This window comes from Myotis lucifugus, unplaced genomic scaffold (genome assembly GCF_000147115.1).
Source record: "Myotis lucifugus unplaced genomic scaffold, Myoluc2.0 scaffold_143, whole genome shotgun sequence".
Lineage (NCBI taxonomy): Eukaryota > Metazoa > Chordata > Mammalia > Chiroptera > Vespertilionidae > Myotis > Myotis lucifugus.
The window spans coordinates 1,302,361-1,314,656 of NW_005871191.1; the positions used below are offsets into that span (position 1 = coordinate 1,302,361).

The window sequence follows — 12,296 nt, forward strand, 5'->3', positions numbered from 1 at the left end:
AAAAATGAATTACTATGAATTAAAACAAATATCTTTGCAAAAAAACCTACATTCTATTGATTAAGGCTCTTGAATTACTTTGAAAAATCATTAAACTTCAAGAAACCTGTATAAAGGAGACAGTGAGCTTTGGATATAATTAATAAAGAAAATGATCGCACATAACATAGTGCCAATCTTATTTTGTAATTATATTGCATTAAATGTAATGAGCAAATATAAATAACAAAAATAAATCACTAGAGTAAAAACTATCAACTGGCTTCTCCCAAGAATAAAAGCAACTCAGTGGAGTAAGTCTGAGTATTTTTTTTCTTTAGTTAAGTTCCTAGCCCAATGCAGCAAATGTAGATGTTTGGTAAGGAGGTGACATTGCAGCCCATTTTAAAATTGGGCAATGTCAATAAAGAAAATGTAAACTAACTGACTAATCAACTAGAGTCAAACTTACCATATTCTACAACTCACATTAAGCAATGGAAATGCAGAGATGGAAGAATAACTCATTGGTGAGAGAATTAAGGTATATAGTTTTCCTACTGCATCCATAGTTACTAGCATAAATGGGATTATTTAACAGGTTGTTATTGAGTATTTCTTTTGAACTATGCAGGGAATTATGAATCTTTAAAAAAAAAAGTAGATGATAACCTATTCTCCAAAAGCTCAAAGTCTACGAGTTCAGTATTTATTGCCTTAAATGTTTGGGGGATATGGCCTAGACCAGTGGTTCTCAACCTGTGGGTCGCGACCCCTTTGGCGGTCGAATGACCCTTTCACAGGAGTCGCCTAAGACCATCCTGCATATCAGATATTTACATTACGACTCATAGCAGTAGCAACATTACAGTTATGAAGTAGCAACGAAAATAATTTTATGTTTGGGTCACAACATGAGGAGCTGTATTTAAAGGGCCAGGAGGTTGAGAACCACTGGCCTAGACTGTGTAACACTCTTTTAGAGCCCAGCCGAGTCTAGAACAGGTACACCATATGGAATTATTGCATAGCCAGGACTCCTACCCTCACATGGTTCTCTTGGAAGTGCCTATTGTAAAGTAGGTCCCAACATTGGCTACCTTCAATGTAACTAAAACAATATTGAAAAATTAAACATTCTAAAATGGTTCTACCCATAAAAGGGTTTCCATGAGGGTTTCTTAGTGTAAATGAAAAATTTGGGGGCACTTTGACCACCCCTCCTACACAAGTCCTTTCTCCTGTTGTATTGAAAGTGTATGTTATGCCGGCTCCTCTACTAGTATGAATTTCTTTTTGAAAAAAGAAAGAGAAAGATTTTTAATCTTTTTAAAATATATTTTTATTGATTTCAGAGAGGAAGGGAGAGGGAAAGAGAGAGATAGAAACATCAATGATGAGAGAGAGTCATTGATCGGCTGCCTCCTGCACGCCCCCCCCACTGGGGATCGAGCCCGCAACCGGGCATGTGCCCTTGACCAGAATGGAACCCAGGACCCTTCAGTTTCCAGGCAAATGTTCTATCCACTGAGTCAAACCAACTAGAACAAGATTTTTAATCTTAATTTTAAATTTCTAACACAGTGCCTGCCATACTATTGGTATCTAATAAATTTCGTAATGAATATGAGAGTAAATGCATTAATAGATTAACTCATCTAGCATGTCAAATGGCAAGATCTCATTTGCCTCTTCTAAGTATCTTCATTATATTCTTATGTTCTGAAGTAATTATAAGATTAATGATATGTGGACCTAGGTATTTCCTTTTTTTCCCCTACATCTTACCATTCAAATTATAGTCTATGATAGTTATATGTTATACTTTTGGAAAAAAAAAATTTGGAGAATTTTATCAAAATTCTCATTATGGATTACTGACAATCCACAAAAGTCCAACACAATGCCTAAATAACTTGCTCATCTCTTTCTCTCTGTCTCTGTGTCTCTGTCTTTTCCTCTCTATCTGTGTCTCTCTCTCTCATTATAGCTTATAGCTACTTGCCATTATGAAAGGTTAAAGCAAAAGCAAAGGTTCATTATATTTCCCCAAAAGTCAGCATTTTACACTACCTTTTTCTGCTGAGACCATTCTCACAATCTGGAGCCTTTGCTGCATCGTATAAAGCAGCTAACTTACTCCACCAGGGAGCTACACTTTCTAGCAATAAGATGACATGTGACATGAGTCATTCACCTAAAGTAGCCTCCCAAAATACTCTATATTTTACCAGGGACTGGAGTCTCTGGGTTCAGTTAATTATAGAAACAAATGTCAAAATTTACAATAATTTTTAGATATTTAAAAAAATTCTGCTGAGTCTTTTGACGTGCATAAAAATGAACATGCATGCAATACAAAATGTTCTATATGGTTCTGCTGACTTTTGAAAGATATTAAAGTTTGTGATTTCTTTGAAATTGTGACAATAATTTTAATCCAAAAAGCGCAGGAATTTTTCAGTTAATATTATTTTCTTCTTGTCACTTTTTTACATGTAACATGCACACCTGAAACAATAAATTTCCGAATTATGTACTTAATACTGAAAGTAGTTGCCTTTGTTGCCATAGCATCTCTTCCTGAATGGCAACTGAAACAAGAGGTAAGTGAAGGCTTTGGGAAGCCAGTGAACTTCATTAATTCTTATGCTAAGGCATCTCATAAAGATCCTTATTTTTATATCCTTCAGTCTTTAAACACAAACACTGAACTTTAACAACAAAAATCTGCTAATTCGTACATCAATTTGCTCTTTGGCACATGAAATTCACCCTATGGAACTGACACAAATACTGAAGAAACAAGAGGGGATGGAGATCCAGGGACTGTGAGGGAGAATGGATACTGTGTGCACAATCCACTAACTGCAGGTTACAATACAGCCCATGGATGCTAAATATTAAATCTATGTAGCTTTTCACTTTTGACAAAATTTATTTTTGTTAACCACTTTTTCAACTTTACAAATGACCCTCATTTTTATGCAAATTATTTGTAACATCTGCTCTGCCTCTTCATTTAAAAAATGGTATTACCCTCTCACACACTGCACCGGGTGGGGGCGGATACTGGTACGCTGCCTTATGTCTCGGGTGGTCAGTGATCACTTCAAGCAGGATCAGAGGTATCTAATAATAAATCATTTTGTGAAAAACAAAACTAAACAAAAACAGAAAGCTTGAGTTAGGTCATCATATCACTGAATATATCTAAGGGGTAATAGTGTTTTCTTCAACTGTCATTAGTCTCTATTTTTCCAGCCTCTAGCCAGAGAAGAGTATGTTATAAATCCTCTGGAGCTACACACTGCAGGATTGATAAGAGGAATATGCTCTTGGCTTAGTAGTTCTAGGGACTATGATGCAGGGACCACAGAGACAGAAGTTGAATAGAGATGGTGATTATCTTTTGGCAACCAGAGATCTCTCCAAGTACCCAAACATACAAGGCTCCTGGCCCCTGGATCTAAAGCGGCCTGGATGAGGCAGCAGAGTAAGGAAGGAGAGGAAACCAGAACCAAAGAGAAGAACAAGGTACAGTGTTGCTCTCCCTCCCAGGAGCACACCTACACCTTTTGTCCCTTTAGGGTTTGCATCTCCTAAATTCTAAGGGTTCCCAAGCGACTTGCAACCAGGGGAGCAGCAGGCAGCTCGTCCTGGGCTTATCCCCTGAGCCTGTCTCCAAGGTCCCCTTTTCTCTGACTTTTCAGTGAGCTAACAGCAGCCCAGCCTTGGCTCATTTCTTTCCTATAACATTTGCAGAGAGCCAAAGCTGCCCCATCTAGGCTCTGTCCTGTTGCTTCTTTTATCTTAAGCCCTTTCTTGTTCCACTTCCCCCAGCTTTAATAAATGTACTCTCAGAATTTTTTTTTTAAAAAGGTGTAGTAATTTATAGAATCCCTAGAAAGCAAGCATAAATGAGTTAGATGTAAATGAATAGTTACAATGATAGGAAGAAAGGTGTAAGCAGGGGAGTTATCACAGTGTTATGGGTTGAATTGCATCCTCCAAACATAGATGTTGAAGTTCTAATGCCCAATACCTGTGAATTGTGAGCTTATTTGAAAATAGGGACTTTACAGATAGAATTAAGATAAAGCCATTTGTCAGCCCTAAACCAATATGACTAGTGTCCTTATAAAGAGTAGAAAGCCTCATGTGAATATAGAGACACAGCACACCATGGGGTGACAGGCTAAGATTGGAGTGATGCAGCCACCACTGAGAAACACCAAGGACTGATGGCCACCACTAGAAACTGAGAAGAGGCAAGGAAGGATTCTCCTCTACAAATTTCAGAGAGAGCAGGGCCCTGCTGACACTTCAATTTGGGGCTTTGAAGCTCCCAAGCCATGAAAAAATAAATAACTGTTGTTTTAAGCCACCCGGTTTATGGTACCTTGTACAGTGGCTGAAGGACCTAATTCAAGTTGTAGTAACAGCAGAGAAACAGTGGAGAAGACAATGGCACTTCTCCTAGACTGCCTGTGTGCACGGAGTCAGGGTTGTGGACGACCCTGACCACTTGTCAGAAGGGTGTTATCGAGCTCTAAATGAAATTATGACTCATACGTTTTAGTTAACTTAGGCTGTGCTGCAACCTATTGAAACTGGCAAGAAGGCATAGTTGTTACAAGATTGCATATGCATTAATTAAATTGTGTCCCATCATTTATTAAGATATATTTTTGAAAGCCTGTAACCATGCTGGGGTCTGGAGTTTCAAAGACTAAGCTCAGAGAAACCATATGCATGATTACATTGCATTTTGTTAATTGCTGTAAGGAAAGGTACACACTAGAGAGATGATGGAGGCAGATACACATTGGTAAAAGCTGTTCACTTTGGAATCACACAGATCTTGGCTTCAAGCAATCTTCACTGTGCAACTTACTAGTACTATATTGTGGCACACGTTATTTATTTTTTTCAATTCTCTATGTCATCATTTATAGAAGAGTGATACTATGCATCTTGTAGAGTTTGGGTGGAATTACATATATATTTATAGGCTGCAATAAAGTGAATGCTTAATTGATAGTCATAATCCTATATAATAAAAGGGTAATATGCAAATTGACCCTAAAGGCTGAACGACCAGAATGACCGCTGGACCAGTCACTATGAGACTCGCTGACCACCTCTTGGTCTCTTTACCCAGACGGCAGGCTCCAATCGCCTGGTGGTGAATGGGGAGGGGAACCAGCAGTGGGTGGCGGGGGATGTAGGCACTGCCAGGCCAAGGCCCCCGCCCCGCCAGTTGCCCCACACACAGAGGGCGACCCATGGTGGGGGCGGGGCCAGTGAGCGGGCAGGAACAGCTGACCGACCTCTCAGTCCCTTCCCTCCGGCCGTCAGGCACCGATCACTCGATGGCGAAAGGGGAACCAGGGGTGGGTGGCGGTGGGGGGCAGAGCCAGCTGTAGGCAGCCAGGGAAGATGGCCTTCATCGCAGGCCAGGCCTAGGGACCATACCTATGCACGAATTTCTAAAATAAAATATGACAATATAGGAAAGGAGCAATTATACTGCATGAAGGTAACTGGGAAGGCTTTATGACAGGAGTAGGCTACCAATCACTTAGCAAAAGAGCTATGCAGGCACTCCTCAGGAAAGAAATCCAGGTATTACAGGGCGAAGAAACTTGATGTGCACAGATATGGAGACAGGTTCATCTCCTGATGCCCATCCCCACCTGTTTGGCAGATCTGGGGCACAGAGTAAGCATTTATCAAATGTTCCATGTGCTCTCCCAGGTTACCTTGCAATCAGATTAGGTAAGTGATGTGGGGTGCCCATCAGGGCAGCAGGCAGAGGGATGTAAACTACTCTCAGTTCTGCCCCTTGGAAACATCCTGTGTGAAACACTAGCTCTTTTTTTCCTTGCCAGGTTGATCTAGGAATCCATATGCTGGGGTGGTTGAATCGCTAGTTTGAGGAAGCCTGTATCCCTGTGTCTCCGAATGGAGGAGACCCTTCACTGGAGTGAGCAATAAAAACCAAGTTTTGTGTATGCAAGCCACTGAGATCTCAGAGTGTGTTGCAGCAGCTCACATCACTTATCCTGACTAATGAAACAAGCCTCTCTATAACCCCTCCTCTTTAACCTCAAGGCTGAACATGAAACTTTACCATTCATCAACTGCACAGAGTTGAACAAAATTGTCTCCAAATTAAGAATGATTACAACCCATCCAGTAAACCATGAGAAAAGATGGATATAAATGGGCACCTGTGTAAAATACCTGTACTCTACCTTTTCACTGGTGGAAAATAATTCAGTCCTTCAATGTTCAACAGCAGAGGGGTTTTCTCTCCAGTAATTCATTAAATCCTAAGTATTAATTGCAAGGTTTTCAATAACACAGATGGTTCATGAATAGAAAATAGGCACGAAGCACAATATATTCAAAATAATTATATTGTTATGGCTTTGGAGGGCACAGAAGCTATTAAAATATAATTTTAAAAAGTGAGAACAGAATGAGAATGTGATTTTATAGACATAATTTGAAATAGTCCAAGTACTTTTCACTATGTGCAATTACTTGTAAATATAATTTAGAAGATGTATCACAGTTAAAGTACAGTAAAATTAGATTTATGAAGCTTTTCCTAATGTGAAACAAAAAAAAGTATATAATCACTTCATTCATTAGAATTCTTATAAACCTATGCTAACCAGGAGCATGTGGTACACTATGAATAACTTAAGGGACAAAAACCAAATAAAAATAAAAGTCTGTGACTTAATCCTTCACAGGGAGATTAAATGATTGCATCTGGCAGGATCCAGTCGGGAAACACACAGTATCATTGATACAGAGATAATTTAATACCGGTACCTTTGCCCAGACTAGGGCATGGGTGATGATGAATTTGAGAATAAAGCAACAGAACTTCTCATAAATTGTTGAAGGGAGTGGGGCCCTATTTTGCTGAAACACTGACACTATATAGATGTAGATGTATTTTTAAAACTCTCAGCAATTCTGTGAATTTTACATTATTTTAACACTTTTAACATGAAAAACTATAAATCAAAGAACTAAGTGATATGCCCAAGTCGCCAGCTAGCAAGTGACAGAGCTGGAATTGGAACTGATTCCATATAGAGAATCCCACCCATCACACCCTGTGGCGATAGGTAATGAATGGGAAGGAGCTCTATCAAATTTATACACTCTGTCTAATTTTCCATAATAATACGAACAATGACTTTCATTAAATATTTCATAGAATTATCTCAGGCTATAATGTCGTATCCTTATGAACATAAACTGTGTAACTGAGATGAGATTTAGCTATGCATGATGGAGCACATTCTACACACTAACGCGGCCACTTGCTTAAGAACAAGAAAAAAAACCCATATCTTCTTTTCACAGCCAAGTTTGTTCATGAAATGTGTTTCACAACTGACTTTTTCAGGTTTTATATTCTGCTTGTCCTTTCTCCCAACTCAAGGTCGCAAATATCATCTATAAGAATATTTGGAGGTGGATTATATTAATTCCCCGAAATTAAATTTGTTGTTAAAGGGTTTTTAAAGAAAGATTACTTGCTCAGCATTCTGACAACAAGGGATCTTTGTCTAAGCGCTGAATGGATCTGGAAACCAGGGCTTATCTATAAGACATCGAATTAATACAGGTTTCAAAAACCTGCTAAGTCCACAGAAATTCTAAGGGCTTTGAGTAACTATCAACTTGCAAGGAGTAATGATGAATTTCAGTGAAATTGGACAGAATTGGACTATTAGTCAAAATCTTTTTTCTTCCCCAGAAAAATTCTGCTGTGACAGAGTGTATAGGACTGTTCTTTCATTTGAGCTACCTGGGGGGATTTTTCCCTGAACAGGAAAAAGACTAGTTTTACAGTGCAGCATCTCTCTGACTCCATGCCCCCTTTTCTTTCTTTAGTTGCTACTTCTGTTACTTGACTGGAGCTCTAGCGCCACAGGTTTCATATGTACAGAAGTTATTGAAGGTCAAGGGAGCCATTGATCTGGAAGGAACCAGCTCCCTCATTATGGAAATGAAAAATGGGTTAACAGTAGTTAAATTTAGTTGTACACAGTAACTGGCTATTTAGGAATATGCTTCCCAGCATCTACTCATGTGTTCTTTCAAAGATGGCACAATCCCACTTTAAGTCATTTGGCCAAACAACTTCCAATTAAATGTAATTAGAAAAAATAAATTTTTGTTGTTGTTATTGTGAGTTTGGCTAGTGGGTCATTATCATTCTTTAAGTTCCCCTTGTATCTTATTGTAACATCTCTGCTGTTTGGGTTTGCTTCTTTCATTTGTGTTATTCTTTCTTTTATCCTCACTAATCTCTTTGACTTTGTTATAATTAGTTTTATAATTTTTTTCAATGTTTTATTTATTGAATATAATACACAACATATCCTGCATTAATACAATAGTGCATATGTCTATTCTCCAGTAGAGATGCTCTTTAGTATAGGTATTCATATTTTAAACGGCTGTGTTTAGGGTTTTTTTTGGAGAAATGTTTGGAGGTACTGGCAAAAATATTTATTTTCCTTTTAATATAGTTACAATTACATGTCTCAATAAAAGAATCAATTACAATTTTAAAGTAGAAACATAGTCGTAAAAGCTATGAAATTACATACTAGAACTGCAAGTCATATCTTTTCAAAATGAGTAACATTTATTTTAACAAGCAAGTCTGAGACCTACGATTCAAAAATGGTGTGGCTATTTTATTCACTTTTCAAGTGGCTGTTTTGATAAATTATAGATGCCAGTTTTCTCTAATGCATTAAGAAATTTTCTTACAAGCATCTATCAGCTAAGATATATGCACACCCACCGCCCCCAATAGCCAACAGTGGACCTAGTGGATAATGCCCTCACCTCATGCCTTTGCAGTCAGCTTCACTTGGGCAAAATCATGTGTCAAGATTATAATTTTGGATCCCAAAGACACAGAACATCTTATATTGGATCATGTATAAATCTGACTTTTTAATAAAAGGTGTAGCAATGCAGCCATGCTGGAAAGACCTCGAATTACAGTTCTCACCATTCTCTAATTGCTAAGTAATCTCTGAGTTAGAATCCCTGAGACACACACATATACAAGGGTATAATGCCCCCATCCAAGGAAGGTAAGAAAAATTCTCCTTCTTGAATTTTTCATTACTCCTTTCCCCCCCCCCATGAACTATTAATGCAATGTTATAGAAACTGGTTTAATTAACAGGCAAGAGCAGCAACAACTGTTAGTTCTGCTGCTCGTTTACAATGGCTGAAAAAGTTCCATAGCAATTAGATTTCTTCCCCGAGTCTGAGAAATGCAGAGACAACACATCTAGGGAAATTTCTCATAAGAAGTTGCACTAAAATGTAAGGTTCATGAGCCCAGGCTGAAATAAATGAAATATTTACCATGAGAAGCTAAACTACTATAGGCTTAGGGAAAAGATCATTATGACTGAGGAAGTGAAACTTCTAAGATAGCGAAAAGGGTCTGAGTATAAAGCCTGAAGGATGAGTAACACTATAAATGGTAAGAAAAGCCAAGAAGCTGAAGAACTGATTGGGGTGTTAGAGGAGTTGGATCATAGCATAAAGGTGAAGGACATATATACATGGTTTTGTCCATTGAGTGAGTCTACCTGCCTGAAGAATTCAGGAACAAGGCAGATGACCACTCACCATCACTAAGAGCTCAAGGACTCCTCCCATGGACAGGTCCACGGTGTCTCCAGCTCAGCCCTTGAGAGTGTCCTCTCTCCTAACTGCTGCCAAATGTCTAGTCATTGCACATGAAACTGATGACACTAGAAATGCTCCCTAAAAATGAAAGAGAAAAGAATAATATCATATTAGGAGACTGTCCTACTACTGCTATCACTCATTACTTCCAGGAAGCCCATTTATGCAGGTGAAACTCTTACATCATTATCTAACTACAGGATACGCTCCATAATCTCTCTTGAGTCTCCCGATTTAAAAATAAAAATGACACTATCTACTATAAAGAAAAATGCTCAGCATAGGGACTGGTATATAAAAGGTTCTAAAAACATAAATTATTATTTCCTTTTTAGTGTGTGGCAATTCATATGGAACTGAAAATTACAAAGAGGATGAAAATAAACTGGAATAAAGAATATAGAGAAAGTAGGGAACACTGAAATTTACAAATGATCAGGATGCACGCTTTAAAAGAAACAGGATAAAAGAATAGAGAATGTGACATTATGACAAAGGATAGAGAAACTAAAGGGAAATTCATAGGAAACAGAATGATAACTAAATTAGAAAAAGCAGCAGCAGACACAGCAAACTAAATGAAATGAAAAATTAAACATTATTTCTTGTATGAGGAAACTGCAGCAATTATTTAGTTTACTGTATATCTTAATCAGTTAGATAAAGTTCACCTAAAAATACATTATTTTGAAACAAAGAATGACCTATTTCAAAGAAATCAGTGGAATTAGAAAGGTCAAGGAGAAAGAAAACAGGGCAAAATATAGACAAAAAATGATTTAGAAACTAACTCCATGCGGAAGGCAAATTATAAAGTGCATGAGCTTTACAGCTGCAGAGGATTCCAAGGTGACTCAGAAAATGCACTGCAGAATTCTTTAATTTATAGACTATTTTCAACAATTCCCAGATAGTTACAAGTATTCAGAGGTAAAATATGCCATCGTTTTCAGATGTCCAGTTCTATTGTCTTGTCCCAGAGACACCTGCTCCATTTTATTTTATTCTTAATTAAAAATCAGCCCTAACCGGTTTGGCTCAGTGGATAGAGTGTCGGCCTGCGGATTGAAGGGTCCCAGGTTCGATTCAGGTCAAGGGCATGAGGTTGCGGGCACATCCCCAGTAGGGGGTGTGCAGGAGGCAGCTGATCGATGTTTCTCTCTCATCGATGTTTCTAACTCTCTATCCTTCTCCCTTCCTCTCTGTAAAAAATCAATAAAACATATTTTTTAAAAAATCAAGAACTCAGCACATTTCTAACCCTTCTCAGCACTTACTGCTTCCACTTTCCTTCAGCAGGGCACGAATAATGAACTTGAAACAAGTACTTCCTACCTCACCGAAGTTCATCCCCTTAAAAACTACCAAGTTATCTCAGAAAGAGTGAATGGTTTTCCTGAAACTCCAAGAGTCAAATCTATGAAGTCTTGAGATGAGAAATATTTACATGTGATAATCAAGAAATGCTTAGCACAATGAGGTAGCAGTGATAAATTTGGAGGAAGAGGAATATGAAGTAAAATAATCTGTCCTTTTGTTCTTACATTTTCAAGGTTTACCACCTCAAAATTTCAAGATGCATGCTCTAAGGATTGTGTCTTCCATGGATGCCACCTACATTTAGTCATGTTAATGTCGGTAATTAGTGTCACTTGACCACCTTTTAAGTTGGTCTTTGTTCTTTAAATCCTAGGAATAAAATGTGCCAAAAAAAGATGTGCTGTTTAACTTTGCATAATCTTGATTTTTTTAAAAAGTGTGGTAAAATATACATAACAAAATTAAATTTACCATGTTAACCATTTTTAAGTGTTCAGTTCATTGACATTCAATACATTCACATTGTTGTGCAACCATCACCACCACTCTTTTTATCTTCCTCAACTGAAACTTAATACTCATTAAAGAAAAATTCCCATTTTCCCCTCTCATCAGGCATGTGATAATCACTATTTTACTTTGTCTCTATGAATTTGACTACTCTGGCTAAATCATATAAGTAGGATAACATAGTATTTGTCCTTTTCTGATTGGCTTATTTCATTTATCATAATGTCCTCAATGTTTGTCCATATTGTAGCATCTGTCAGAATTTCCTTGTTATTTAAGATTAAATAATCTTCCATTATATGTAGATGTTACTTTTTTTTTTACAGGGGAGAGCGCGAACGCAGTCCCCCACTAACTACCACAAATTATGCAGTCGAGTTTCCCACATTTGGGGAAATCGCAGGGGTCAGCACATCCGGAGTGCAATGGATAAGCCTCGCCCTGGGAAAACCACCTTCGTGATCATGATATCTCCCCTGCCAGGTAAGTATGTGTATATGTTACTTTAAAAGACATCCATCCATCCATTGATGTGCAATTTAGCAGCTCCCATCTCTTGGCTATTGTGAATAACACTGAAATGATCATGAGTGTACAAATATCTCTTAGAAGTCCTGATTTTGTTTAATATTTATATTCACTCATTCTCTCTCTCTCTCTCTCTCTCTCTCTCTCTCTCTCTCTCTATCGGCCTAGGTAGTAACGTATTTTCTATCACCCTGCATTTTCTA

The 12,296-nt window shown here is 37.9% G+C and overlaps 1 non-coding gene across 1 annotated transcript; it reads right to left on the bottom strand.

The window, feature by feature from the left end:
• Positions 1-11,888: 11,888 nt before the first annotated feature.
• LOC111827217 lies at positions 11,889-12,056 on the bottom strand. Its single transcript, XR_002830715.1, has one exon. It is a non-coding gene; the product is annotated as a U1 spliceosomal RNA (small nuclear RNA).
• Between the last annotated feature and the right edge of the window lie 240 nt (positions 12,057-12,296).